The sequence below is a fragment of the Bos mutus genome, chromosome 18 (assembly GCF_027580195.1).
Source record: "Bos mutus isolate GX-2022 chromosome 18, NWIPB_WYAK_1.1, whole genome shotgun sequence".
Taxonomy (NCBI): Eukaryota; Metazoa; Chordata; class Mammalia; order Artiodactyla; family Bovidae; genus Bos; species Bos mutus.
Genome location: NC_091634.1, coordinates 49,104,409 through 49,128,133, shown reverse-complemented (window position 1 = coordinate 49,128,133; position 23,725 = coordinate 49,104,409). Strand labels below are relative to the sequence as shown.

General features: G+C 50.1%; 1 protein-coding gene and 1 long non-coding RNA gene across 2 annotated transcripts in view; one reads left to right on the top strand and one right to left on the bottom strand.

Annotated features, from left to right (window-relative positions):
* ZNF469 (zinc finger protein 469) overlaps window positions 1–23,725 on the top strand; it is a 250,095-nt gene that overhangs the window by 52,415 nt on the left and 173,955 nt on the right. The window lies entirely within an intron of this gene.
* LOC138991692 (uncharacterized) lies at window positions 2,694–16,216 on the bottom strand. Its single transcript, XR_011467560.1, has 4 exons — window positions 16,083–16,216; window positions 15,767–15,888; window positions 3,444–3,534; window positions 2,694–3,061 (listed from the first exon to the last, which is right to left on the bottom strand). It is a non-coding gene; the product is annotated as an uncharacterized lncRNA (long non-coding RNA).

The following is a 23,725-nucleotide window of genomic DNA, read 5'->3' as shown; positions in this document are numbered from 1 at the left end:
AGGGAGGCATAGAAGTATATTGTTCAGTGATTCTTACACCATATGTGATATGGAATAATAGTATATGAAGGGAGGTTGTGATAAGTTAAAGAGGTATATTATAAACTCTAGGAACAGCCAGTAAAAATTAAAAATTACTGTATGACTAATAAGCCAATAGTGGGGATAAAGGAGAATCATTAAAGTAAAACCCTAAATTAATCTCAGAGAAAGCGTGACAATAAGAAAGAGATGGAACAAGTAGAAACCCAAAACAAAAAGATAGATTTAAACCCAACTGTATCATAATTACATCAAACATAAATTGTCTAGCATTTAAAATGAAGACAGAAATTGCAAGGTGGGATACAGAAGCAAGACCCAAATAAATGCTGCCTGCAGAGAAGTGCAGCAAAGGAAGTGCAAAGGAAGCCACAAATAGGTTAAAAGTAAGAGGATGTGAAAAGATGTACCTTGCTAACACTAACCAGTAGAAAGCTGCAGTGGCCACACTAGCACCAGACAAGGTAGATTTCATATCAGAGTATTTCCAGGTACATAGAAGTCCATCACCAAGATAAAGGCATCAGTTCATCAAGACACAAATGTTGAATGTGTATACTAACAGTTTCAAGACATATGATGTGAAAACCGATAGAGCTGCAAGGAGAAATAGAAAAATTGCAATTATCACCAGCAATTTAAGTACCCTGGGCTCAGTCAGGGTTCAGCCAGAGGAGCAGAACCCGCAGAAAGTGTGTCAGTATCGAGCAGGTGAGAAGTCTGTCGTGCAGTTGTGGCGGCTGCAAAGCAAGTGTGACTTGACATGTATGTAGACACAGCCAATGCTGTTGTTCACAGGAGGAATTTCTTCTTTCCCTGGGGAAGCCTCAGCCCAGCTATTAAGGTCCTCTGACCAATTAAGTCAGGCCCACCCAGAATCATCTCCTCTACTTAAAGTTCAACTGATTAGAGTCTGTAATCACATCTGCAAAGTCTGTTCTGAGCAGCACCCAGATGAGCATCTGACTGGGAGACTGGAGACTGCACCCCAGCAAAGCAGACATGGCTAGATGCATCACAGCTCCCTCCCCCAACAACTGAGTGTTTGAATGGATGACTGGAGACTGTACCCCAGCACAGCAGACACGTCCGGAAGCATCACAGCCCCCTCTCCCAACAAGTAGAAAATCAGTGACAACATAGAGCACTTGGAAAACATCATCATTAACTTTACCTGATTGGCATTTACAGAACATTGCACCCAACAACAGTAGAGCACACATGGAAAATTCATCCAGATGGACTAGATTCTGGGCCATAAAGTAGACCTCAATAAATTGAAGAAGGTTAAAATCGTACAAAGTCTGTTTCCTGATCACGAGGGGACCAGGCGGCTGGGAACTGGTGGAGCTGGGAGTGGAGCAGAGCGTCTTCCTTTGAGAGATGCACCCCCTTCCTGCTATGCAGGCTGCCTTCCTGATGCCTGGGGGTGAGTGGGTCTGTGCTTGGTGGGCTGGGGATGTCTGGTGCCTGGCATTAGGTGCGACTCGCTCACAGTTGCTGGTGACCCTTTGTTTAGAGGACCAGGCTGCACGAGCGCTTGTGTCATCATGCAGGGCCACCTGTGGTCCACCCGGGTGCACTTGCCTTTGGGTGAACTGACACAGCTGGCATTTCTCTCTGAGGACCCAGAGATGCAGTAGAGAGAACATGATGAATGGACCCGGGCCATCGAGGGAGCCGGCTGGGGAGCAGGTGTCCTGTCATTCAAGGTGCAGAAGCACTGGAGAAGGTTTGTTCTGGCACGCCAAGGGGCAGGCTCAGGCATACGCAGTACCCTCCAAACACTCCCCAAACTCTCTCCAACAGAACCTGGGGCAGTGGAGGCAGTGTGCCCTGAGTCAGTGCAGTGGGTCCACGCGTCACTTTCTCACCCACACACTAGGAGAGCAGGTCCTACTCCAAAATGTCTTGAACTTGGAACTTAAGACAATAGCTGAGGGAAATATTAAGGTGGGGACATGTTGTACAGCTGTCACTGTGTCTCTGACCCCTGGTGGGCTTCTGAGCTGCCTGCTGGAGGTCATTCCATGACCTGCCAGCCCAAAGGCCATCTGAGCATCTGTCAAAACTCGCAAATGACCAGCACATCGTCTTGCTTACTCATCTGTTTTTGTAGTAAATTTGGGTAGAAAGTGGTTTTGGAAAAAAAGAGTCAGATCCAAACAGATGTTACATGAGATATGTTATGTGAACCATGGATGATGAAATGATGGGTTCTCATGCATGGCCCTGAAAGCTCTGGCAGAATGGGGAGTGGCTCGTTCCCATGTGGCATGTGGCATGTGGCAAAGAAGGTCTAATTTTGGAACTGGGTGAGCTTTTCCGAGGCCATAGGAATGGCAAAGCAAAGGAGAGGCCTTCCCTGTACTTATCTGGTGATTGACAGGTGATAATGTTTTATTGGAGCAGAAACATTTCCGGACTAATTTATTCCTTCACTCATCTGGGTTAAAAGGAGAAGGGGTGCCGGGGAGAGAAGGAGAAAGTGGGAGTGGATTAAGGGGGGCCTAAGTTAAACGCATTTGCCAAACCACACATACCGTGTGCCCAACTTTCATAACTAAACGAAACGTTGCATTAATCACAACAAATTAAAACACTATTTATTGAGGGATGGAGGGGTCCAACTTTTTGTAACTTGTGGAATTTCCTCTTCCCCTATTTTCCTTTCCCTTCTCCCCAGCCTCATTCTCCATTGTTTTTCTTGCCACGTGAGTCCATGGAAATCAGAATACTAGCTTGACAGGAAGCGCCATGTTCTACAGTTACCCTGGAAGCGGGGAGGTCAGTTCTTCATCCTGGCACTGGGCGCCCCAGGCAGCCTGGGCATGTGCCCTCATACCCCGCTTCCACTCCTCCCGCCAAGGCCAGTCACCATCAGGACGCAGTCAGGCTTCTTTATTGCAGTGAAGTGAAACTTGCTTACCAAATTCTTTCCACAGTTGAACCGCTGCCTGGCTTGCTTCTTACGGGTGGGTTGACTCTTGTGATCCACAGCTTCTGGAAGCTCCTCAGTCTGTAATGTAGGCCATAAGGGAATGCGACACTTTTTTGTCTCTCCTAGGAGTTTTGTGACTTTTCAATCCTGTTCCATGGACTGAACCACCGAGACTGCCCTGTTGCCCCCTCCCTCTGTCCCAAGATGCAGAAGTGGAGCTGGGAGGGAAAGACTATCCCCAGATGTGGGGCAGTGACAGCTGCAAGAAGGGAGAGGGAAGGTTTGGGGGGCTCTGGAACAAAGGGCTCAGGGTGAGCTATGAGAATTGGGGGAGGGAGAGGGTGCAGCAGGTTATGGACTGGGCTCTGAAGGCAGGGTTAAGAGGAGCTGTGCCATCTGAGAGGCACCTGCTCAGATGATAGGCCAGGCCCTTCCCACGGTGCTGATGCTTGCTTCTTACCCTCAAGGGGACTCCTCAGTTTGCCACCAAACAGTAGTGTGTGAGATGAACTTCTGTCACCATGCTGCCTGTCTTCAGTATACCCTGGAATCTGTTTTTAAAGGAAGTGTTTAGACTTGCTATGTTGGTAAGGCTAAAAAAAAAAAAAAAAAAAAAAAAAGTTTGGAAAAACAGATATTCATTGGCTAACTAATATTTTGGGTAGACTTAGCTTTCCCCACGTCAGATTTTCTTGAAGAGGAGATGGACCACATCAGGGGAAAAGGAGGAGAAAGATGCATTCATTCATTAAAAGTAATTGTTGGGTTAGAATTGCAGGCTTGCCTTGGCCAAACAGATGGTGCTGACCACTGTCACTGGAGCATGCCATTTCTCTGTCACAGTCAAGTGTCGGGTTCCCACAGACCCACTGGCTTGGACCACTTACTGGCCATCAGGATTTTCCCTTTAAACTCCAACCCATCTCTCCCCATCTTCCCAATATGGATGATATATCATCATTCAAGTTAGGTTGATAACCTGTGTTTGTAATTTTGTTTATAGCAGTGATTCTCACAGGATGGGTGGGTAGCCCCAGGCCAAGAGCACCAGCATCCCTGGGAACTTGTTACAAATGCAGAGTCTCGGGCCCTACCCCAGATTTGCTGGATCAGAAACTCCAGGGTGAGGGAGGGGCCCGCCCAACTGCTTTAATGAGCCCTCCACGTGATTCTGACATGGTTTGAGAACCTCTGGCCTTTGGAACTCTGTGTGCACTTTAAATGGGTGAATCTTATGCAGGTGAATTATATCTCAGTCATATCAGATCAGTCACTCAGTCCTGTCTGACTCTTTGCGACCCCATGAATCGCAGCACGCCAGGCCTCCCTATCCATCACCAACTCCCGGAGTTCATTGAGACTCACGTCCATCGAGTCAGTGATTCCATACAGCCGTCTCATCCTCTGTCATCCCCTTCTTCTCTTGCCCCCAATCCCTCCCAGCATCAGAGTCTTTTCCAATGAGTCAACTCTCCGCATGAGGTGGCCAAAGTACTGGAGTTTCAGCTTCAGCATCATTCCTTCCAAAGAAATCCCAGAGCTGATCTCCTTCAGAACGGACTGGTTGGATCTCCTTGCAGTCCAAGGGACTCTCAAGAGTCTTCTCCAACACCACAGTTCAAAAGCATCAATTCTTCGGCGCTCAGCCTTCTTCACAGTCCAACTCTCACATCCTTACATGACCACAGGAAAAACCATAGCCTTGACTAGACGAACCTATGCTGGCAAAGTAATGTCTCTGCTTTTGAATATGCTACCTAGGTTGGTTATAACTTTCCTTCCAAGGAGTAAGCGTCTTTTAATTTCATGGCTGCAATCACCATCTGCAGTGATTTTGGAGCCCCCCAAAATAAAGTCTGACGCTGTTTCCACTGTTTCTCCATCTATTTCCCATGAAGTGATGGGACCGGATGCCATGATCTTCGTTTTCTGAATGTTGAGCTTTAAGCCAACTTTTTCACTCTCCTCTTTCACTTTCATCAAGAGGCTTTTTAGTTCCTCTTCACTTTCTGCCATAAGGGTGGTATCATCTGCATATCTGAGGTTATTGATATTTCTCCTGGCAATCTTGATTCCAGCTTGTGTTTCTTCCAGTCCAGCGTTTCTCATGATGTACTCTGCATATAAGTTAAATAAACAGGGTGACAACATACAGCCTTGACGTACTCCTTTTCCTATTTGGAACCAGTCTGTTGTTCCATGTCCAGTTCTAACTGTTGCTTCCTGACCTGCATACAAATTTCTCAAGAGGCAGATCAGGTGGTCTGGTATTCCCATCTCTTTCAGAATTTTCCACAGTTTATTGTGATCCACACAGTCAAAGGCTTTGGCATAGTCAATAAAGCAGAAATAGATGTTTTTCTGGAACTCTCTTGCTTTTTCCATGATCCAGCGGATGTTGGCAATTTGATCTCTGGTTCCTCTGCCTTTTCTAAAACCAGCTTGAACATCAGGAAGTTCACAGTTCACATATTGCTGAAGCCTGGCTTGGAGAATTTTGAGTGTTACTTTATTAGCGTGTGAGATGAGTGCAATTGTGCAGTAGTTTGAGCATTCTTTGGCATTGCCTTTCTTTGGGATTGGAATGAAAACTGACCTTTTCCAGTCCTGTGGCCACTGCTGAGTTTTCCAAATTTGCTGGCATATTGAGTGCAGCACTTTCACAGCATCATCTTTCAGGATTTGGAATAGCTCAACTGGAATTCTATCACCTCCACTAGCTTTGTTCATAGTGATGCTTTCTAAGGCCCACTTGACTTCACATTCCAGGATGTCTGGCTCTAGGTCAGTGATCACACCATCGTGATCATCTGGGTCGTGAAGCTCTTTTTTGTACAGTTCTTCTGTGTATTCTTGCCATCTCTTCTTAATATCTTCTGCTTCTGTTAGGCCCATACCATTTCTGTCCTTTATCAAGCCTATCTTTGCATGAAATGTTCCTTTGGTATCTCTGATTTTCTTGAAGAGATCTCTAGTCTTTCCCATTCTGTTGTTTTCCTCTATTTCTTTGCATTGATCGCTGAAGAAGGCTTTCTTATCTCTCCTTGCTATTCTTTGGAACTCTGCATTCAGTAGTTTATATCTTTCCTTTTCTCCTTTGCTGAAGCAAAGATTATAACACTGTTTTGTGGGGTTTATAGCATGTCAAAGTGAATGTATGACAACAAAGCACAAAGGATGGAAAGAGGAAATGAGAGCATATATACTGTTGTAAAGTTATTTCACGGATGTGAAGTGTGAAGACAGACATACGTTAAAGTTAGATATTTTAAGCAACCACTAAAAACTAAAAGGAGAGATATAATCAATAAGACTACAGCAGAGGTGAGATGGAATCATAAAAAAATACTCAATCCAATAGAGGGAAGAAAATAGTGACAACATTTTAAAAAGAACAGATAACACAAATTGAAAAATTATTAGTAAGATGATAGATTTAAATTCAACTTCCCAATGAAAAGATAGAGATGATAAGATTGTATAAGAAAATGTTTCCTAACTATGTGGACTGCTGCTGCTGCTGCTAAGTCGCTTCAGTCGTGTCCGACTCTGTGGGACCCCATGGAGTGCAGCCTACCAGGCTTCTCCGTCCATGGGATTCTCCAGGCAAGAACACTGGAGTGGGTTGCCATTTCCTTCTCCAGTGCATGAAAGTGGAAAATGAAAGTGAAGTCGCTCAGTTGTGTCTGACTCTTAGCGACCCCATGGACTGCAGCCTACCAGGCTCCTCCATCCATGGGATTTTCCGGGCAACAGTACTGGAGTGGGGTGCCATTGCCTTCTCCAACTATGTGGACACGACCAAGCAACTGAACTGAACTGATGTGCTTTCTCAAGAAAAATTATTTAACACAGAAACATAGGTGGATGGATGGAAAGTAAACAGAGAAAGCTATACCATGAAAATGCAAATCAAAAGAAAGCTGGGGCAAAGATGTTAACATCATATAGAGGAAACCTCAGAACAAGGAAAATTGCCAGAGATGAACAGGGACATTTTATAGTAACAAAAGTGTTATTCTACAAGAAAACGTAACACTATAAATGTGCCCACACCCACACATGAAACAAAAAGTAAAGTAGAAATAGAAAAATCCACAAACATAGTTGGCGACTTCATATGCCTCTCTGTAAGTTATGAAACAAGTAGAGAAAATCAGTAAGGATATATTAATAGAAATCTTAATGTCATCCAAGTTGATCTACTTGACATTTATTGGACAGTCTTCCCAATATCAGCAGAGTACACATTTTTTACAAGTACACATGGAACATTCACAGAGTATGCTGGGCCATGAAACAAAATCTTAACAAATTTAAAAGAAGTTAAAGTTATGTGAAGTATATTGTCTGGCCAGAATTAAACTAAAAATCACTAATATGTAACTCCAAACATTGGAAATTAAACAGTAACCTTTCAAGTAATGTGTGGGTCAAATAATCAAAAGAGAAATTAGAAAATAATTTAATTGAACAGAAAAGAAAATACAATGTATCACAGTTTATAGGATACTGGTAAGGCAGTGCTTAGAGGAAAATTTATAGCATTAGGCATACACATTGGTAAAGAAGAAGGGTCTCGAAGCAATAATCTAAGCAATAATCTAACCAATAAGCTACCCATTAAGAGCCTAGAAAAAAGAACACAATAAATTCAAAGTAAGCAGAAGAAAGGAAACTATAAAGATAAGAACAGAAACCAATGGACTTGGAAACAGAAAAATAATAGAGGAAAATAAACAAAATCAAAAGCTGGTTCTTTAAGCAAAACAGCAATTGAAAAGCCTTAGCCAGACTGATCAAGGCAAAAAAGAGAGCAGTCACAATTACCAATATCCAAAATGAAAGAGGGACATCACTACAGATCCTATAGACATAAACTGTAATAATAAGGACAATAAGAGAATATTAACCTTTATGACAGTGAATTTATGAAATCAATGAACAAATTTCTTGAATCACACTCAGTATTGAAGTTCACTAAAAGAGAATTAGATAACACAAACAGCTCTGTATAAAGTTTTAATTCCTACCTAAACATTTTCCTACAAAAATAAACTCTAGGACTAGGTAGCTAGTAGCTGGTGAATTCTACCAAACATTTAAGATATAAGCAATTCCACTTCTACACAAACTCTTCGAGAAAATAGGAGATGAGGGAACACTTCCCAACTCAATTTATGACCCCAGAATAATGCTGATACCAAAACCAGACAAAGATATTGCAAGTAAAGAAGACTACAGATCAATATCCCTAGCAGATCAAATCCAACAGTATATAAAAAGAGTGACACACCACCTCCAATTCTGCTTACCCTAGGAATACAAGACTGATTCAGCATTTTGAAACAAATTAATGTAATTCACCATGTCAGTGGTCTAAAAGAGAAAAACCACACGATCACCTCAAATATATGGAAAAAGCATTTAGCATCCATTATTTTTTTTTTTTTTTAAGAAAAACGGTGGTAATTAGGAGTCAGAAAGAACCTTAGCCTCTAATGTTGTTGTTTAGTCGCTAAGTCGTGTCTGACTCTGTGGCCTCATGGACTATAGCCTGCCAGGCTCCTCCGTCCTCCACTGTCTCCTGTAGTTTGCTTAAATTCATGCCCACTGACTCGGTGATGCTATCTAACCATCTCATCCTCTGCCACCCCCTTCTCCTTTGCCAGAATCAGGGTCTTTTCCAATAAGTCAGTTCTTTGAATCAGGTGGCCAAAATATTGGAGCTTCAGCTTCAGCTTCTGTCCTCCCAATGAGTATTCTTGATTTCCTTTAGGATTGACTGGTTTGATCTCCTTGCAGTCCAAGGGACTCTCAAGAGTCTTCTCCAGCCCTATAGTTTGAAAGCATCAATTTTTTGCCACTCAGCCTTATTTATAGTATAGCTCTCACATTGGTACATGACTACTGGAAAAACCATAGCTTTGACTATATGAACCTTTGTTGGCAAACTGATATCTCTGCTTTTTAATATGATGTCTAGGTTTGTCATAGCTTTCCTTTCATGTAGCAAGCACCTTTTAATTTCATGACTGCAGTCACCATACATAGTGATTTTGGAACCCAAGAAAATAAAATCTGTCACTGCTTCCACTTTCCCCCCTTCTGTCTGCCATGAAGTGATGGGACTGGATGCCATGATCTTCATTTTTTAATGTTGACTTTCAAGTCAGCATTTTTACACTCCTCTTTAACCTTCATCAAGAGACTCTTTAGTTCCTTTTCACTTTCTACCATTAGAGTGGTATCATCTGCATATCTGAGGTTGTTATTTCTCCTGGCAATCTTGATCCAGCTTGTGATTGACCCAGTCCAGCATTTCACATGATGTGTCCTGCATATAAGTTAAATAAGCAGGGTGACAATATACACCCTTGTCATACTCCTTTCCCAATCTTGAACCAGTCCGTTGTTCCATGTCTGGTTCTAACTGTTACTTCTTGACCCACATACAGGTTTCTCAGGAGACAAGTAAAGAACTCGGGAGACAGGTACTCCCATCTCTTTAAGAATTTTCTACAGTTTGTTGTGATCCATACAGTCAAAGGCTTTTAGGGTAGTCAAGGAGCAAGGGTTTTATGTCTATATTGTGGTGGGGTAGCCTCACCAGAAATACTTGCCAACTTATCCAACTGTGCATCTGGAAGGGGCAAAATTGATCGTGTATAAGTTATACCCCAGGAAACCAGAGTTATAACATATAAGCCAGTAGCATGGGACCTCTGTGGTAGGTGCTCAAAGAAAAGAGGATCCCATCATGGCAGCCCTCCTGTCTATTTGAGGAGGGCAGGAAAGGCATCCCACAGGTAGAGGGGACCCCATGGACTTGGATGGGAGGAGATGCTCCACGCAGAGAGGCAACCCCTCCAGAGGCCAGAGGGAAGGAACAGCCTTGCTGGGAGAAGCTGAGCAGTGGAGGCAAAGGTTCTCTCTTGCTCCTTCCTGCCTTCGCCTCTCCAGTGGGTCAGGGAGGTGAGGCTGGCCGGCCTGCCCCCACCCTTGCCCAGTGACACGTCCCTCACTGGCTCCATGCATCTTCCGGGGCTTTCTAGCACAGGGTCAGAGGTCAGCAGCATTTGGGAAGGGACCCAGCGTCTGAGGATTTATCCAACTGATGTTACCCCAACAGCTCACCCATGACTAAGCAAACTCATTTTTGTGAAGATGCCAACCCTCTTGCCCCCTCTCCGGCCCAGCTTTTGAACCTTGGGCGTATAAGGTGCCACATGGGAAACAGGACTCCTCCTTGTGGTGCCCATGTGCCGGGTGCAGCCACAGAGAAAGGCTTAGTGAAAACTGGTGCCGGAACAAGAAATGGTTAAGTAACCCAGGCAGGCAGTGGTTGCTAGCGGCTGACACAGTGACAGATGTGCTGGGAGAGCAGATGCCAGTGAGCTGGTGTTTGAGTGTCACCTGACTCCCATCTCTTGTCCACAGCCGGGAAGACCCCGAGCCAGGTGGTGGTGCTTCCTCCTCCATCAGGAGAGCTGTGTGTCCCTGTGACTGATTCAACTTCCTTAACAAAGCTCCATCTCCAAGAGGCCTGCTCCCCATCCTACCCTCGGGCCATCCTGGCTGCTCTGTAGCCTGGTGTGTCCCTGACCTGGCGGCATGGGGGCAAAGGGCCCGGGTCTCCCAGCAGCACAGGGTGAGAGTGATGACCGTGCGTGAAAGGTCCCTTTGGAAAGTGGGAGGAATTGGCTATTTAACATATTTTTCTGCCATTCCCCCCAAAGGTGCAGCCAACTGGAAAGCTATTTTAGCAGGAGAGGAAAGGAAAAGGCAATTTTTCTTGGCCACATGGTCTCAGTTTCCTCTGCTGGGCCACGGGCGGGGCTGACACCCTGTCATTTCCCCATCTCAGGTTGCGGGCACCTCTCAAGTCTGCAATAAGGCACCACTATTTATACAAGCAAAATGACCAGCGATGAAAGAAAAAACCCCAGGACCACAAAGACGGTGTTCACGGGTGTGTGGAAAGTGCCACAGGCATTAGACCCAGTGATGCTGTTCTCATCGTCTTCTCGTTAAGCAAGTGCTCTGATGGCTGTGTTCGGGGACACCTCGCTGGCCCTCGGTTCCTGCCTGCCTTGGCTGGGCTTGCACTGGGACTCATGCGCACACAGGAAACATACGCTCACTTATGCAGACATGCACACTCATGCATGCACAAGGCACACTCCCTGGGGTTGCCCTTGGGGAGTGAGACAGCGGAGTGTCCTGACTACTACACTGTGAACACACCCCTCACCCTGCAGTAGTTGTGGTTGCTCTTTGTTGTTTTGGTGACGATAATGCAACAGCATCTTAGATTACAGAGGCCCCAGGAAGAGGAGTCCCAGCTGGCCCAGTGACCTTCCTCCTGGGAGGACCGGCTCCCACCCCAGGCCCCACATCCAGGGGCATCTCTTTCCTGCTGGGACACTGGCGTTGTCAGACTGTGTCATGCTGACAGGTATGCAAACTTGGCCTGTTTTCCCCTCTCCTTATAAATCAGCCCGCAACAGGAGGCTGTATGCTTTTCCAGAAGCCTCTGAAAACAATAGCTGCTCTTCCCCGCTGGCCCTGGTAGCAAGCGTGGAGGGTCTGGGCTGCCCCACCCCCTGGCTCTCCTAGGCAACATGTTTGCAGGGAGGTGAGCCAGGCTTGGGTCACGGGCTGCAGAGTTGTTTTTGGCACCAGCCTCTCCTGCTGGAAAGCACCAGAGGGCTGAAGAGTCAGACAAGAGCTCTAAACAATAAGTGCGAGCTGCAGTCCCCCAAAACGTGGCAGGGGTCCCTCTTCTCCCTGCAGATGGTAGCTCAGTCCAGACGGGGTTGGCTGCTCGAACGTGCCAGCCAGGGTGCAGGAGCTGCACCTGCCTGGCTCCTGTCCTGAGAAAAGGACGGAGGGAAGTGAGCTGCCCTCTCTGGGAGGGCTGAACCATCATAGTGTCGGCCAGAGGACTCAAGGAAGCAGCCTGTGACCGTGATGAGGTGGGTTCCAGAGCAGCAGCTGATCAGACCCTCAGGGACACTGGACTCTGGATGGTCCACATGACTGCCCAGGGGAGGGAGGGTGTCCTGGGGGCAGCAAGGTTTGGGGGTGTCCTCTGTCACCAGGAGGGGCAGTTGGGAGTCTGGCTCAAGGTCAGCGCCTGCTGAGGTCCCACCCCCTGCCCCAAGCAAGACAGCTGGGGGGCCAGAGCTGCTGGCAGAAAAGCCTTTGCACGTGGAGGGGTGTGGACACCAGAGGGTCTGGCCTTGCCTGGTATTGCCCATGAAAACCCTCAAAGCTGACAGCCTCTCCCATCTTGCCGGGGTCTGCAGAGTCCCAGCATCCTCTGTGCCCACGCCCCGGGGACAAAGAGCCCGGCACCACCCTGCAGACTCGTGTTCAACCCGAGAACCCACACATTCTATTAATAACCAAGTTCTCCTTGATAAATTCGCAGATGGTATTGACTGCAGGAAGGAAAATCTCCTCCAGGTCCCTAAATGCAGCAGTTCACAGCCTCTCTGTAATTAGAACAAGCCTGGATGATGCCAGGTAAAGTGATAAAGGAAAGTCTGCCTCACTCCATCCGAGGGTGCTTTTTGTGAAAGCAGATTATGAATCACGACCCTGACAACATCCCCCCACAGTTTATTTAGGGTTATTTTGACTTGAAGAAGTCTCTGTAAATTGAACCTCAGAAATGCTGAGCAAATCCCAAATGTGGTTTATAGAAAGTTTGAAGTAGTCCAACTTAATTCCAGATTGCCTGTTTTGTTTTTTTTTTTTTTTTTTTTACTGTGAAATCAAAACCAGACAGATGCTTTATTAAAATGCAGTGCCTAATGCTAATTTTTTTCCCATGGCTAATGTAATCGGTCCCGACTTTTTTGGTTTCTCTGGGTGTTTATCTTGGAGTGACTCAAACCTCACCCATCCTCTTTCTCCTCCTCCCGTGAGGTCCCCGGTCCCTCTTCTCTGCAGAGGGTCTCGGGAAGGGGCCTAGGCAGGGAGGCAGGGACGAGGGCGGCTGCTGGGGTCTGTTTCCCAGACCCTCCTGCTGGGACCGCGGCTTACAGCCCGCTGGGCTCAGCCTCTCCCTCCATTCCTCCTTCTGTGACCCCGTTTCCACTCAGCAACTCTGGTCTGGCCCGAAGCTGATTCACACTCACTGTTTCCGTGCAAACCATGAGCATTCATTACCCCCTGCCACCACCCCCGCTTTTGCCCAGGCCGCTACCCCACCCAGAGGGCCCACCTCGTTGGACTGAGAATGCCCCCTCTCCCCACCCTCCCAGTGTCTGTTCCTGTTTCCCCAATTCGGTGACACCTCCCCCACCCCAAACACCACTCCCCCAAGCTCCCATGTCATCCTGAAGCGTCTGTGACATCGTGGGAGACTGTCATCCAGAGCGCTGACTCCCAGGGGTTGCCCAGGCTGCTGTGCTGAGAAGGACTCTGAGGCTGTGTGACTGGGCAGAACATTGTGTTCTTCTTTAATGATGCTGTCATGTGCAGGAAGGAGGAGGTGACAGCTCTGGGCAGACTCCTGCCAAACATGGTCTTGACCCTCCGTGCTCTAAACTGCCAGAGCATCAGAACACCTGGAGGCTCGTTAAGCACGGATCCCAGTCCCAGAGCTTCTGGTCCAGGAGGTGGGGTCACTGATGCTTGTCCCAGGTTGGCCTCCGCCTCCCTGGGGGCCCTGTTAGAGATGCAGGCGCTCACCCTGCCCAGACCCACTGCATGAGAGTCCACATTTTAGAAAGACCCCTGGTGGCTCCTGTGTCTGCCAGAGTTTGAGAAGTGCTGGCCTAGCCCCTCAGCTCCTTGGTGCAGGGACTCCATGTCATGTCTCACCAGCAGCCTCTGCACATACTTGTGTGTGTGACCGCAAACTTCGCCTCTGAAAAGGAAGACCCATCTTTCCCAAACCTTCTCACTGATGAGGGGAGTGTGTGCTGTTAAAAACACTGAAGGGCACTGCATACACAGCAGCCCATTTTAGAGTCTCTGGAGGTTCAGCAAGCACATGTGGATAAGATCAGGTGAGGGGTGGGCGGGGGCACGACTTGAGTTGTATGTTTGTTGGACCTTCTCAGCTACATACCTGTCCCGTCATCTCTGACAGCAGCGACATTTGAACGCACTTCTCAAAGCAGCACCAGAAGGACAAGCATGTCCTTCCCAGGTGGTGGGCAGGGTGCAGAGGTCTCGTGCAGGCAGGGAGGAGCTGGACTTAAGGAGGGACATTGGGCCACTCGGACTGGTGTGCCTGCACTGGCCGAGACTCCTCTCTGGGTGCACTTATCTGCTCAACACAGATTTATTGTACTTCTGCTGTATGCAGGGCTGCTGCACGGAGAAGGCAATGGCAACCCACTCCAGTACTCTTGCCTGGAGAATCCCAGGGACGGGGGAGCCTGGTGGGCTGCCATCTATGGGGTCGCACAGAGTCGGATGTGACTGAAGCAACTTAGCAGCAGCAGCAGCAGCACGGGATGCTGGGCAGAACTGTTGCCTGTACTGGTGTTACTGCAGAAGAAGCCACAGAAATGCTAACCAACCAGGAGGGAAGCAGGTTCCAGGGAACCTTCGAGAGCCTCAGGCACCATCCTAACTCCCAGCCCTGCCTGTCCTGCCTCAGTTTCCTGTCTTGTTTATCTTGATGTTTTGTGCTGCTAGGTGGGCACTCTCACACAGGGCTCCGGGCGTTGGACAGGGCGGCTCTGAATCCACACACATAGCTAGTCTGGACACATCAGGCCCAAACCGTCCTCTTTTCTAGGCGTCTCTCTCTTTCCCTTGTTCTGAAACGTTTTGCTTAGTATGAACTCACAGAGCAGAGAAGACCTTTGAAGGCTGATTTTAGGGCCAATGCCGACATAGTTTAGAGGAGAAAAAGGAGACCCTTGGGCATCTGCCAGGATGCGGCTGGCCCAGCGCTGACACCTTTTCCCTCCACAACCTCCACGCCCCAGGCTCCACCCTGGATGGTTTACACACCTCATACTACTGATCTGCAGAGCAGAAGAGATGATGTTCATGAGATGAACAGAAGCATCTATATTAGCTGGAGGAGGGAGGGTGGGAGAGAGGGTAGGCGCGGCTGAGCTGGAGAAGCAGAGCAGCATGAGATCACACACCGCCCTAGGATGCGTGTTTGAGATTTGTCAGTGTCCTGAGGGCAGCAGGGAGCCACTGAAGGCTCAAGGCTGGGAGCAGCACAAGCAGAACTATGCTTTATAAGCATCTCTGTTGAATTGGCAGGGCTAGGGTGGAGGCCGGGGTGAGGTTGGTACAGAACCCAGGAGAGGGATGGGGTTGCCTGAGCCGGAGCCAGTGTGTATAGATATGTAAATGGGGCACATTGCTGCGGTCATACTTTGCCTTACGTGGAATATTAGTTTCCTTTTGCCTCTTTTACAAAGGAACACAAACTTGGGGCTTTAGACGATAGAAATTTGTCCTCATGGACCTGGAGTCCAGAGCCCCCATCAAGGTGTTGCAAGGCCCTGCTTCCTCCAGAGGCCCAGGGGAGGTTCCTTTCTGACTCTGCCAGCTCCTGGGGGCCCCAGGCCATGTCCCTCCATCTCGCCACCTCCGTGTGTGTCACCTCTCCTTCCACCTCCCTCTTTTAAGGATATTTGGGACTGAACTCAGGGCCCACCCGGCCATCCAGGAGCACCTGATCTTGACTCACACCTGCAGCATCTTTGCCTTGAAGGGTGGCACCCTCAGGTTGAGGAGTTAGGGCCTGACACCCCTGGGCCCAGTCCTATCCCCTACATGTGGCCAGGGGCTCACCTCCATTTGCTGGTCTTCTCTGGCTGGAAGGGGCTTCCATGGGCTCTGGCCTTGCCTGGAGAGTTCATGACCTTCCGACCCTCCCAGGTACCCACGAGGGGGTCAAGCAGCTGCACTCCTTCCTGGACAGAGGAAGGACAGGCTCAGAGAGGGTGAGCGATTTGCCCCAGGTTGCCCAGCCAGTGGTGCTTATGGTTATAAGCCCTGTGTGTGGCAGAAGGGAAAGGCTGGAAGGCAGGACAGCAATGCCCAGGCCCCCAGGGGGGGCGTTTCGGGGAAGCCCGGCACCCCCCTGCCGAGGAAGCGAGAAGTTTACCCTCATGGCGTCAGGGTGGCCTCTGGAAGGTTCTGGTTACACCTCCATGTGCATGAGCTCCTTTCTCCAGGGCTTCCAGCCAGGTCCCAGGACCTCATCTCGAGGGCCTGATCTGGGCCACTGCCCTCTGGACCAGTCCCCGAGACCGTGTGACAGATGCTCTGATGGGCTGGATCATGTGGCCATTCTGGGAGCTGGTCAGATCAGATCACGTGACCTGAGGAGAGCTGGAGACAGGGCTGGGGTGGGGACAACTAAAGTGCGGTCCCTAGAAGTCGGGGTGTGGATCCAGTGGCGCCAGGGCTGTCCTGGGAGCAAGCCGACCAGATACGAAGGCTGCACCTCAGGACCCTCTCTGCCCCTGGGGCATTGTGGTCCTGAGACCCTGAGGGGCAGACCTGACCACACAGAGGATGACCTCCCACCGTGTGCATGCGAAGCTTGGGGACACATGCTCGGCTTCCACGTAGCCATCCTCTCCCGAGTGTGGGACAGAAGCTCGTTTGCAAACAGCTATAAACATTTAAGACTTCAGTGACCACATCAAATGTGCACTGGGAAAAAAAAATGAAAGATGTGCCACAGGTCTGCAGTCAGCCCAGCTTTCTCCCTGACACCAGGGACATCCTGAACTTTACAGGGGAAAGCCCCCGCTGTCTGCACACTCAGCACTGTGCCGTGCGTGGGCGTTCGGGCCTGCGGATACACACAGGAGGGAGCATTTACCCAGCATCAGACTCTGCTCTCCAGTCCTCAGTCACACCGAGGAGTGTGGCCCTCCCCTTCCTGAGGACACAGAGGCTCAGAGAGGTTCGGCAACCTGTCCAAGGACGCCCAGCAGCAGGCGGCAGGGTAGGGTGTGAGCTCAAAGAACGCATGCTGTGCCTTTCGGAAGTCTCTTCTTAACTGAGAATTTCTTTTCTGTGTCTTCATGTGCTGTTGAGTTAGAAGGGCCTCAGGTTCCAGACGAGCTCTCAAATTCCAGCCCTTTCCCACAAAGGGGACCAAGGGTAGGATTGCAGAGCCTGTGGGGTTCCCTCAGATGCTCTGGGGGCTCACCACAGGTGCCGGGTTCAAGTTGTCCTGAGTGAGCGCAGTCTGGGTGCCTTGGACTGTTGCCCAGAGTCTCCGGGGAAGACCATCTTGCCCTTGCGGTGCAGCCATGCCCCCTCTCAGCCACTGTGAATACAGGAGGGCCTGTGTCCTCCCCACACCCCCTCAGTCCCTGCCCACCTCGGGTCCCATGCTGTGACCGTAGGTATGGAATAGGAAGGGGAACAATGGGGCCTGTAGTCCTGCATGGCAGTTACTGGGGTCTCTGTTTCCCAAACAGTGACCCCAGAGTCAGGTCCCACAGCTGGAAGGCCAGGGCTCACATTCAAACCCAGGTTTCTGAATGTCCTGAGGTCGCCCCATGTTGCTTACCCACAAGATAAGTGTGTTGGTTTAAGGTCTGCATTTCTGTTCCACTATGTCATCTTCTCTCATGTAATGAGCACCCTGAACAGCAGGGCTAGAGTGCCTGGCAGCTCTGCAGGCTCCAGAGAGTGGTGGGAACAAGGTTCGAGGCTACCTTTCCATTCACACGGCACCCCTACCCCCACAGGCCTGGCTCATTATCCTGCTGTGCAGGTGGGACCCTAGAGACCCCAAAACTCAGGCTGGAAGTCCAGCCACTCAGCCAGGCCCATGACTGCCTCTGCTCCTTGTCAGGGGCCTGCCTGGTCCCGCGGGCCATGCACAATGTGTGTTCTAACCAGGATGCTCTCTGGATCCCAGCTTCCCCTTCAGGGTCTCCATGCCCTTCTAGCTGTTGTAGCAGGCCTTCCAGGTGGGCACGGATCACTGTCGGTTGTTGCCAAAGGTCGGTGTGTTATCACTGAGCATAGACCCACCATGGTGCTGTCCCTGCCCCTCCCCTCTGCCCCACCCTACCATGAGGACGAGGGACCAGCACCCTCCTCACTTGGGGTGGGGGTGCCCTGGCAGGTCGCCCTTGTGTTGTGAAATCAGTTCGTTTGGCATCAGTGTGGCTGCTGGTGTCCAACTCATCCTTCATCATGTCAGGGTTCACGCCAAGTACAGCACAGCGTGTCACTGGTGCTGTCCTCCCGAGTGGGAGGGCTGAGGATGGCCAATTGGCATGGGTCCAGAGACTGTCAAGGGCAGGGAGATGTGTGGGGCTGTCTGCTGCTGCCAGGGGAGCGTTCCATCTGTCATGGCTGGGGCCTGGACCTAAGTGTGGACGCGGGGTCCTAAGATGATCACGTGTGCTGTTGCTGGGAAGACCATCACTGTGGACCCAAGGTAGTGAGCATGGCCCTGGCTCCAGCTACCTGAGAGGTCATTGACTTTTGCTTAGAGTTCTTTTCTCCACCTGACTGTGAACCCCTGGGGGCTCCTGTCCTGATTCCCCTGAGGGCTCCTGTCCTGATCCCTCTGAGGCTCTTGATGCCCTTAGACCAGTAGAGCAGTGTTCGGGAGGCCGCCTGAGGAAGAGCTTGAAAGTTACAAACAGGAAGAAAGAATGCCAGCTGTACAGATGGAGTCTGTGTCAGAATTGCCTTCCAGAGGTACTTGCTGTTTTGAAAGAATATCTGTTCAAAGGTACCAAGTCCCCAGCGGGATTGATGTCCACAAACCTCAACCAGCCCTGAGAGCTGCAGATGCTGAGGCCCTGAGGGGTGCTTCCCCAGGACTTCAACACTTGGCCTCGGATGGACTCTTGCTGTGGGGAACAACAGGCTAAATAAGAGGGGTTCTAGGCAGGCAAACCATGATGGAGGGGCCTGAAGGGTCCACCAAGGCCCAAGGCCCAGTGGATACTGCTTGACCCTCAGGACACCCGTCATCTCAGGTGAGAGGCATGGAAGTGGGCAAAGCTACGGTTGCCCAGCACCTCCCCAGAGGCCCCAAGGCCCCAGCCCATCCCTTGTGTCCTTAGCTGTTCCTGTAGTGTCGTCCACATCTGCAGGCACCAGGCCAGCTTCTTTCTGGAGAGCACAAAGTTGCCCAGGTTCTAGGTGGGACTGGGGGCTCCCAGGCCATGAACAGACCAGACTGCATCCTGCAAATGGACGGACTCTGGATTTGGGGTCTGAAAATCTGGATTTGAGATCACAAGCTGCCTTGACATTGTGACCTTGTCTGACTCCTGGCAAACAGGGTAATGACATCACCACCCCAAATGCTTCAGGAAGATTAATTGACAAGACATATCTGAAGATACTTTGAATGCTTTTTCAATGTATTTATTTTTCTTCATTTGGTCAGAGAAGAGAGAAAGAAAGTGCCAAGAGAGATGAGTAAACAAGAGTAGGGGAGGAGAAAGAAGTTGCAGGAGAAGAGAAAGAAGAGGTGTATATTGGGGCAAAAGTCAGAATTCCACCACATCTCCCCTGGGAGAAAAGTGATGGACCTCGTTCCTTCATTCATCCATTCATCTATCTGTCTTTAGTGTCCAAACACCAAGACATGGTGATTCTGTTGAGAATTTTAAAAGGAATAACACTTTCTGCTCTCTAGGAATATAGGCAGATGGGAAGTAGTGATTGTGTTTGTGTTTGGTGGTGAGTTGCTGGTCAGTTTTATGGGGGTCTTCTGGCTAGGTGGACAGCTCAGGTGCCTCTCTCGAGCCTGCCTATTATGAACTGAATGTTTACATTCTACCAAAATTCATGTGTTGAAGTCCTGACCCCCAGTGGGATATTTGAAGGTGGGCCCTTGGAAGGCAGTTAGATGTGGTCATGATGATGGTGACCATGGTGATGATGATGATGATGATAAGGATGGTGTTAGTGGTCATGGTGCTAATGGTGATGGTGATGGTGGTGACAGTGATGATGGTGGTGGTGATGGAGTTGATGATGATGATGATGGTGTTGATGGTGATGATGGAGTTGATGATGGTATTGGTGGTGGTGATGATGATGGTGGTGATGGTGATGATGGTGGTGGTGATGGGGTTGATGGTGATGGTGGTGACAGTGATGATGGTGGTGGTGATGGGGTTGATGATGGTGATGGTGGTGATGGTAATGGAGTTGATGATGGTGTTGATGGTGGTGGTGGTGATGATGATGGTGGTGATAATGGTTGTTGGTGTTGATGGTGATGGTGATGATGATAGTGGTGATGGGGTTGGTGATGGTGGTGATGGTGGTGATGATAGTGGTGATGATGGTGGTGGTGGTGATGAGGAGCATGATATTCAACACCTATAGAGCATGGACTTTGGTCCAGCCACTCTTTCAAGCTCTTGACCTTGATTACCTGGTTATTTCCCCTCACAAATCCACAACGTTGGGGTTATTGATTATCTTCCTCTTCCAAATGAAAAACCAGGGACTCAGAGATGAAGACACTTGCCCAGGTCACATGACCAGCAGATGGCACCGAAGTGGCCAGAACCAGGAACTCACTCTTAGCCACCTCAGCTGTTCCAGCCCTGAGAAGGGAGGGAGCTGACCTGGGACACCAGTCGGGTTTGTCCCAAGACTGGGCAGAGGTCAGTTTCTCTGCATGTGCTGGGCAGCAGGATGAGGAAGAGCTGGTCTGTGCTAACTTGTCATCTCCCCACAGGACCATGCGGCTTCAGGCCTGGTGGCCTTGGGTACCAGGTGTTCGGCCGGCATCTGAAAGCACTTGTGTCCTGCTGGGGAGGGAGGCCTCACTACGTGGCCTCTGAGGGACTTAGGGCAGGCCTGTGCATTCAGGCCATCTCCACTCCTCCCCTGACCTGCTGTGATTTGTTCTGAGACAGACTGAAGCCCTTTTTATTTTCCAGCACAGCGGTTTGTCAACATTTCAGTAGACTCACATAAATCCAGCTTTCTGGTGCCAGGACAGTAAGGCTGAGCAGTAACATCCTGTTGTATAGTCCTTGGAAAAACGCGGGACAGGGATGAGGCCGCATCGGGTTTCAGGAGTCAGGGGGAGCCAGGTGATGGTGGACACTCACAGAAGGCCTCCTCAGAGATCCCACTGCTTCCCACTGGACATACATCCCTCTGAGCCCCAGTGGGTGGACAGTTTGAACGAGGGGCCTGGGCTTTGAGGTGTGGCGATCTGGCTATAAACTGTCTATTCTCAGAACACAGCTGGGCTGCGTTGTAATCACACACAGATCTCGGCAATAAATAACGTGTGTATGGACATGCTTTCAGATGAGTGTGAACTTCTGCAGTGTATACAAACAAATCCCCCGGCCCTGAGGAAGCTAGAGGCAGCCAGGCGGGCAGCAGGGCCTGCCTCCCTGTCCTCGAGCAGTGTGGGGCCTGAGGCTGGACTACAACCCATGCTGGTCTGGGGCCACAGTGAGCTTTGTTTGAATACCCATGACTTAATTCCCACTGATAGTTTGATAGGAGACTCTGGGTGTGAGGGTTTTCTGGGGGTCTAGAGCTGGTCAGGAGTGGATTTGGAGGCTGTGGTGGCTGCCCACCCTGCTCCAGGAATGAGGCTGAAGATTGATTCTGGAAGCCAGGCCTTCTTTAGGGGCATCCCTGGCACATTGTCAGGGCCTGCCGCTCAACTGGAGATAGTCCTCACCAAGTGGGTGAATCCAAGAAATGATGGCATGTGGAATTTCATTTAGAGAAAGGGTAGTGACAGACGATTGCTCAGGGCCTTTGGGGCATCACAGAGGCATAAACGAGAGCAGAGCTGCGGGCAGGAAGAAAGGGCCTGATGACTGTCTTATTGGTTTTCGTGCCCTGAGCTATCAAAGCAGAAATCTCTTCCTGAGTGATTTATATTCTGAGTAAACCAGTCGAGGGCATCCTCCATGGGTTTGGTAAGGTGGGATGGAGCTCCAGAGAGATGATTTGACGGGCAGATAACTGGTTGTGTGGCAATTGATTTGGGAAACTGAAACTGTCTCCTGCCCAGGGGAGGCCACAGCACCATCGGCAGCATCTCCCAAGGCCTCGGGCCAAATCAGAAACAGTCTGTTATTCACCTGGGACGTTAGTGCCTCTGAGGCTGGCTGTACCCTTTCAGTCTGGGGAGGGGCTGGCTCTGAGTAGGGCGGTGTCAGTGAGTCTCGGAAGAAAGGGCCGGCCCGCTCAAGTGATGGGGGAGCCTGGTTCTGCCACAGGGCTTGAGCAGGAGGAGGTGGTGTCGGTGGGGCAGTGTCCACTGAGAGTCAGCTGCACAGATGCCCGAGGGCACATGGGCCGTGGACCCGGGCCCTATCTCATTTTCGCTCTCTTCCTGGGCCCTCCCATAGCCCTTCACACCCTCGGTCACTGCTTGTCCTAAACTGGAAAGCGAGGCTAAGAGAGGGCAGCCAAGTGCCCCAGGCCATGCAGCAGGAAGGGAAGGCCCTGCCCCTCCAGATCCAGGGGTACGAGGCCCCCATGACTGTCAGCCCCGCCTGTACTTCCAGTGGGACATCTCACTCTGAACAACCAGTTCCTTCATGGTCCACATGGGTTTCCAGAGCAGAAATGTCTTGTCCACCATTTGTCTGTGGGTTTTTGTCTCTGGCAGTCTTTGAGCCTTGTGGCTGCTGCCTGATTCGTCGTGATTTACTGGCCTTGGCCGGCACTCCTAGGGGTCCCAGTGGCGAAGCTGGCTGCTTCCTGTCTCGAGGCCTTTGGGTGAACTGTTCTGGGGGAGTGGACAGTGGCCTGAACCAGCCCTGGCCTTGGGAGTCCTGTCTTCTTTACAGAGGGGCTGCGGAGCAGAGGCCAGCGAGAATGCCTCACCCAGCCCACCCTCTAGATGCTCATCCTTCAGGTCTCAGTGCCAGGTGCACAGTTGGTGCTCTATCAGTGCGTGTCACACGGGACTCAAGGCGCAAACAGAGCAGGTGTCTTTCCCAAGGGCTTGTGGGCTGAAGTCCTGGGCTGACGTTTCAGAGAAAGCCCATTCCCACCGTGTTAGTCATCACTGCTGTGTAACAAATGACTCCGAGCTACAGCAGCTGAGCACCATCTCAGAGTCTCTGTCCTGGAATCTGAGAGCACCTTGGCAGGGCCATACTGGCTTCACAGCCTCTCAGTCAAGATGTTGCCTTGGGCTGCGGTCACCCAAAGGCCTGCCAGTCCTGGAGGGTCCACCTCCAAGCTCACACCTGGAAAACTCACTCAGGAACCTTGATCACCTGTCATATGGACATCCCCAGTGGGCTACTTAAGCTTCCTCACAACCTGGCAGCTGACGCTCCCCAGAGCCATGAATCGGGAAGCAAGATGGTACCTGTTGACCTCAGAAGTCACAGACTGTCATGTCCACAACCTCTGTTCATTAGAGGTGAGTCTCTAAACCCAGCCCATGCTGAAGGGAAGGGACTGATGCTCCACCTTTTGAACAGAAAAGTGTCAATGCATTTTGCAGCATTTCTTATAGTAAAACCACCATGGGGATCAGAGCTAGATAGAGCGAGTTCCTCCATTCATCCAAAAAGTGCTTAGTGAGCGCCTGCTCTGTCCTGAGTTCTGGGGACAGAACAGATGGAAGTGGCCATGAGTAAGATATATTCCATTGTGTGCTTAAAGGGTAGAGATGGCATGGGACGCTACTTTAGGTGGAGAAGTCTGGGCAGCCTCTGGCGGGTGACACTAGAGCAGAGATCCAAGCAGGTGGTGGTCCACTGGGTCTCTCCCTCTGTGCTTGGAGGCTCCTCTGGCTGCTGGTGG